General features: G+C 37.7%; 1 pseudogene; it reads left to right on the forward strand.

Annotated features, from left to right (window-relative positions):
- Nucleotides 1–327: 327 nt before the first annotated feature.
- Nucleotides 328–4063, forward strand: LOC100688320 (annotated as a pseudogene).
- The last annotated feature ends 2298 nt before the right edge of the window (nt 4064–6361 follow it).

The raw sequence follows: 6361 nt of genomic DNA on the forward strand, positions 1-6361 counted from the left end.
CACCTGGGTGCTCCTATCCCTTTCCTCATCTTAATAGAATATTTCATGTCAACATACATTTCTATTCTCATTAGGTTTTTAGAATTATTTTTCAAAAATGTCCCCCCCTCCCCTCCCTCTCTCCTTCTCCCTCCCCAGCATCCTTTAGAAGAATCCAGAGATTGCTTGGCATTTTGTACCGAACCCATTTTTGCCAGTTTAGCCAATGTTTTAGGTAACTGGGAAAATCTACCTTCTTCTGTATCTCTAGACATTAAGGATTATAACCTTTATGATGTCGAAACTAAATATGGTTTGCTTCAGGTTTCTGAAGGACTGTCATTTTTGCATAGCAGTGTGAAAATGGTCCATGGAAATATTACACCTGAAAATATAATTTTGAATAAAAGTGAGCCTGGAAATAAGGCGCTTTGATATTTGTGTATCATCAACCAATCCTTGTGAACAAGAGCCTAAGTTACCTTGTAAAGAATGGGACCCAAATTTACCATCATGTGTCTTCCAAATCGTGAATATTTGGGTCCTGAATACATGCTTCCGGTGAGCTGTGAAATAGCTAGTGATATGTACTCACTAGGAACTGTCAAGTATGCTGTATTTAATAAAGGAAAACCCATATTTGAAGTTAACAAGCACGACATTTACAAGAGTTTTAGTAGACAGTTGGATCAGTTGAGTCGTTTAGGATCTAGCTCACCTTCAAATATACCCGAGGAAGTCCAAGAACACATAAAACTGCTCTTAAATTAACTCCAACTGTAAGATGAGAAGCAGATCAAATGACAAAGAATTTCTTCTTCAGTGATGTTGGTGCAATAACACTGCAGTATTCTGAGACCTCATTCCAAAGAGATAATCTTCAGAAATCACAGTTTTTCAAAGGACTGCCAAAAGTTCTACCAAAACTGCCCAAGCGTGTGCAGGGAATTTGTGCCTTGTTTGACTTCAGAACTTGTAACCCCTGACATGGTATCTTTTGTTTTGCCCACTGTTCTACTGATTGCCAAAGAAGGCTCCAAGGAAGCACATGTCAAATTAAGTCTACCTGAACGTGGCTCTGTCTTTAAATAGCAGGAGCCCATCCAGGTTGTTAATTTACTTACAAAAAAAAATGGATTTGCTGCTAACCAAAACTCCTCCTGAGGAGATAAAGAGCAATGTCCTACCAATGGTTCACACAGCACTAGAGGCTCCTTCCATTCAAATTCAGGAACTCTGTTTAAACATCATTCCAAGCTTTGCAAGTCTTATAGACTATGCATTCATGAAAAATTCTTTGATACCAAGAATTAAAAATGCATGTCTGCAAACGTCTTCTCTTGCTGTTCACGTCAATTCATTAGCGTGCTTAGGAAAGATTTTGGAATACTTGGATAAGTGGTTTGTACTTGATGACATCCTGCCCTTCTTACCATAAATTCCATCCCATCCAAGGAACCCACAGTCCTCATGGGAATTTTAGGTACTTACAAATGTACTTTTACTCATAAGAAGTTGGGAATCACCAAAGAACAGTGGCTGGAAAAGTATTGGCTCATCTGATTCCCCTGAGTATTGAAAATAATCTTAATCTCAATCAGTTCAATTCTTTCATTTCTGTCATAAAAGAGACGCTTAACAGATTGGAAACTGAACATAAGACTAAACTGGAGCAACTTCATATAATGCAAGAGCAGCAGAAAAGGTTACAAATGTTGGGTCTCAGCATATTGACAAAGTCTCTAACAACATTGGAGCAGACTTTCTTACTGGTGGTGAGTCAGAAAATAAGGAAGATGGGTTACAAAATAAGCATAAAAGTGCATCACTTACACTTGAAGAAAAACAAAAATTAACAAAAGAACAGGGGCAGGCACAGAAGCTGAGAAGCCGGCAGCCTCTTAAACCCCAAGTACACATACCTGTTGCTCCAGTCAAACAGACTAAGGACTTGACAGACACAGTGATGACAACATGCCATCCCTGACCGGCCTTTCTGTAGTACCCCTAACATTTCTGCTTCAAGTACCTTTACTTCTATTCCTTCCATGGGCCTTGGCATGATGTTTTTACACCAACTGATAACACCAAGAAAACTTGACCAATGGCCTAAATGCCAATAACATGGGCTTTCAGACCTCAGGATTCAACATGCCAGTTAATACAAACCAGAACTTATTCAGTAGTCCAAGCACACCTGGGGTGATCAAGACGACCCTGGGGGCACCTTCCACTTTGCCAAACTTCAGTGCTGTTGTGAGTGTTCCTCGTGCTGGTGCAAAGCCGACTCAACAAAGACCCACAGAATATGCCCACTCTTTTTTTTTTTTTCTTTTACAGTTTTCTATTTCTTTTTTTTTTACATATTTTTTTAATTGGAGTTCAATTTGACAACATATAGCATAACACCCAGTGCTCATTCCGTCAAGTGCCCCCGCCAGTGCCCATCACCCAGTCACCCCCACCCCCTGCCCACCTCCCTTTCTACCACCCCTTGTTCGTTTCCCCAAGTGAGTCTCTCATGTTCTGTCTCTCTTTCTGATATTTCGCACTCATTTTTTTCTCCTTTCCCCTTTATTCCTTTCCACTATTTTTTATATTCCCCAAATGAATGAGACCATATAATGTTTGTCCTTCTTCGATTGACTTATTTCATTCAACATCATACCCTCCAGTTCCATCCACATCGAAGCAAACGGTGGGTATTTGTCATTTCTAATGGCTGAGTAATATTCCATTGTATATATAAACCACATCTTCTTTATCCATTCATCTTTCGATGGACACCGAGGCTCCTTCCACAGTTTGGCCATTGTGGACATTGCTGCTATAAACATCGGGGTGCAGGTGTCCCGGCGTTTCATTGCATCTGCATCTTTGGGGTAAATCCCTAGGAGTACAATTGCTGGGTCATAGGGCAGCTCTATTTTTAACTCTTTGAGGAACCTCCACACAGTTTTCCAGAGTGGCTGCACCAGTTCACATTCCCACCAACAGTGCAGATGGTTCCCCTTTCTCCGCATCCTCTCCAACATTTGTGGTTTCCTGTCTTGTTAATTTTCCCCATTCTCACCGTGTGAGGTGGGATCTCATTGTGGTTTTGATTTGTATTTCCCTGATGGCCAGTGATGCAGAGCATGTTCTCATGTGCGTGTTGGCCATGTCTAGGTCTTCCTCTGTGAGATTTCACTTCATGTCTTTTGCCCATTTCATGATTGGATTGTTTGTTTCTTTGGTGTTGAGTTTAATAAGTTCTTTATAGATCTTGGATACTAGCCCTTTATCTGATGTGTCATTTGCAAATATCTTCTCCCATTCTCTAGGTTGTCTTTTAGTTTTGCTGACTGTTTCTTTGTTGTGCAGAGGCTTTTTATCCTGATTAAGTCCCAATAGTTCATTTTTACTTTTGTTTCTTTTGCCTTCGTGGATGTATCTTGCAAGAAGTTACTGTGGCGAGTTCAAAAAGGGTGTTGCCTGTGTTCTCCTCTAGGATTTTGATGGAATCTTGTCTCACATTTAGATCTTTCATCCATTTTGAGTTTATCTTTGTGTCTGGTGCAAGAGAGTGGTCTAGTTTCATTCTTCTGCATGTGGATGTCCAATTTTCCCAGCACCATTTATTGAAGAGACTGTCTTTCTTCCAGTGGATAGTCTTTCCTCCTTTATCGAATATTAGTTGACCATAAAGTTGAGGTTCCACTTCTGGGTTCTCTATTCTGTTCCATTGATCTATGTGTCTGTGTTTGTGCCAGTACCACACTGTCTTGATGACCACAGCTTTGTAGTACAACCTGAAATCTGATATGCCTGCTCTTAATAATCTCTTTGGCCCTCAGAAACCCAAAGTTAGCATGAACCAGTTGTCACAGCAGAAACCAAATCAGTGGCTTAATCAGTTTGTACCTCTACAAGGGCCTCCGGGTATAGGCAGTTCAGTTATGGGAACACAGATGAACGTGAGAGGACGGTCTGCCTCTGTTGTGCAGGCTAATCCTTTCTTTAACCCACAGAACTTTGCACAGCCACCAATCAATATGACCAGCAGCAGTTCAGTAGCAATGATTTCAAAGATCTCTCTGGGTGAGGTGTCTTGCTGGATTTTTGAAGAGTTACCTCAATTTTAATCATGAGTGAGCTGATGTAAATCTTTATATACTTGGTTTGGAGGAAGTACTTCCAGGGGGAAGCGAATAGTTCTGTGACAGAGAACACCTTGTTTCCATTCCAACATAGTGGTTGTATGGACTCCTAACAGTTGAGTTTTTAAGAGCATTGAGGATATTTTTCCTCTTACCACCTCCTCTTCAAGTTTTTAAAAGACCCAACCCTTGCCAGTCTCAAAGAGAAAAAGACACCCGAGTATCTTGAATAGCAGATTTTTAAAATTTTACTTCTCTGATGAAGTAATGTTCAATGCAAAAGACTGAGCAAATATTGCAAAATTTTACTTAATGTTGATTCAGTTGGTTCAAACTAAAGGCATTATTAACCATCTTACATGCAAACCAATCATTGTAAATTATATTTTAACATGGTCTGCCTCAAATAGTAATTTATTTTTCTGCATTTACTTGGATATATTTAGAATCACTTTCTTTCCTACTGGATCACAGACAGAAGAGTATGTACTGATTTGTATGACATTTGACAAAGCCCTCTGACGTAATTTCCCTGACTCTTGCCTTCATATTTCATTTTAAATTCAAACTTCTGAGGTTGTAGCATATATGAATTGCATTTTCAAGAGGATATTTATAAGAAACTATATGTAATGAATAAACTTTTGAGATTTCTGCTGTATGGTTTCAAATGTAATCAACTTTAAAAACGAAAAAAAAAGTGTAGCACTTTTATGGATATATTTGACTACATCATTCTTTAGAATCACAAGTGTTTTATTTTCCTAATTCAACTTTTCAATGGAAAACTTACTCCTTTTTAGTATTTATTGTTAATGGTCAAGTCCTCTGAGAAATAATAGAACAAGTATAAATAATACCTATGGTATCACTTAGTGTAATTAAACTTTTTAAATTACTACATCTAATAGCAGCTTGGTATTTATCAAGTATTTGCTACCACTGCTTAAAAATTTAATTTTTCTTGGGAAAGAAGTTGCTGAGATATTATGAAATTTTATTGAAAAATATTATATTATTAACTATAAAATGCATTATACTTTAATGTACTACAAGAAAGAAAAAGATGCTACCAAACAAGCCACAATGAAAGCCTGTAAGATCATTGTTAGGGTGCATTCATGTTCCAAAGTTTGCAAAAAAAGGAAAAAAAAAAAAGATGTAAATTCTGGATTTAATGAAATATAGTAATAATCAAAGTAATAGTAACTCCTTAAATATCATGGCAAAGATTGGATGACTTCTTCCTGGGTTACATTTCTTGGTCTTCATTCTTGGTCTTCATTGCAAATATCATGGCAAAGATTGGATGACTTCTTCCTGGGTTACATTTCTTGGTCTTCATTGCAGTCTTCATTCTTCTTTACATGAATTCACATGCAAAATATGAATATATTCTGAGTATTCTTGGTCTTCATTACCCATGGTCATGTGACTGAGTTGCTGCCTGTAGAAACAGTGATATATTATATTTAGGGGCCTAGCCCCAAAGACTTTGCTTATGCAGTCATCCATATTTTCCCCTTTTTGCCTGTGGGAGATGGACACCCAGGCAAGTTTGAAAGTCATGTATGGAAGATTGTCAAATTGGAGCTCAGAATGACAGATAGCCTGAAACAGAATATTCTCTCTCCCCACCAAAACAGGAAGACCAGGACTGGATTTGTGCTTGAGAGATAACACAACTCTGTCCAGGTTAAACCACTGGATATGTGGGTCCATTTGTTACAAGAGCTATCAGACTAATGATTGAAATTATTACATTTATTAATGCTCTACGGCCTTAAAACAACTTAATATTACTTTACCTGAAAATGCAAGATTCAATCTTAAGAGTCTAAAGAGGAGAAATCATTCAACTTCTCTAAAAGTTGTAATAAATAGTAGACTTGGAGAAATGTCAACAAATACCTAATAACATCTATTACATGCAAAATAATGCACTAGGTGTTGTAACAGACAATTATGTTCAGGAAAATGGACCTATTACAATCATAATGTGGCCTACTTACAAGTGTGCATAAAATGATTTAAAAAAACAACAGCAATAAAAAATTCTCATCAATCACAGCAAGAGAGAATACCTTATAATGTGCCACATGAAAAATTAGAAATGCTTATTAAAAACCATAATTTTAGGAAGGGAGGGAAGAGAAGGGAAGGGATTGAGTTTTCCATTGGACTCTTTGGAGATATAGATTTCACATTATCAAATGTTTAGGACTTATGCATAAAAATATGTT

The sequence above is a fragment of the Canis lupus genome, chromosome 18, assembly GCF_011100685.1.
Source record: "Canis lupus familiaris isolate Mischka breed German Shepherd chromosome 18, alternate assembly UU_Cfam_GSD_1.0, whole genome shotgun sequence".
NCBI lineage: Eukaryota > Metazoa > Chordata > Mammalia > Carnivora > Canidae > Canis > Canis lupus.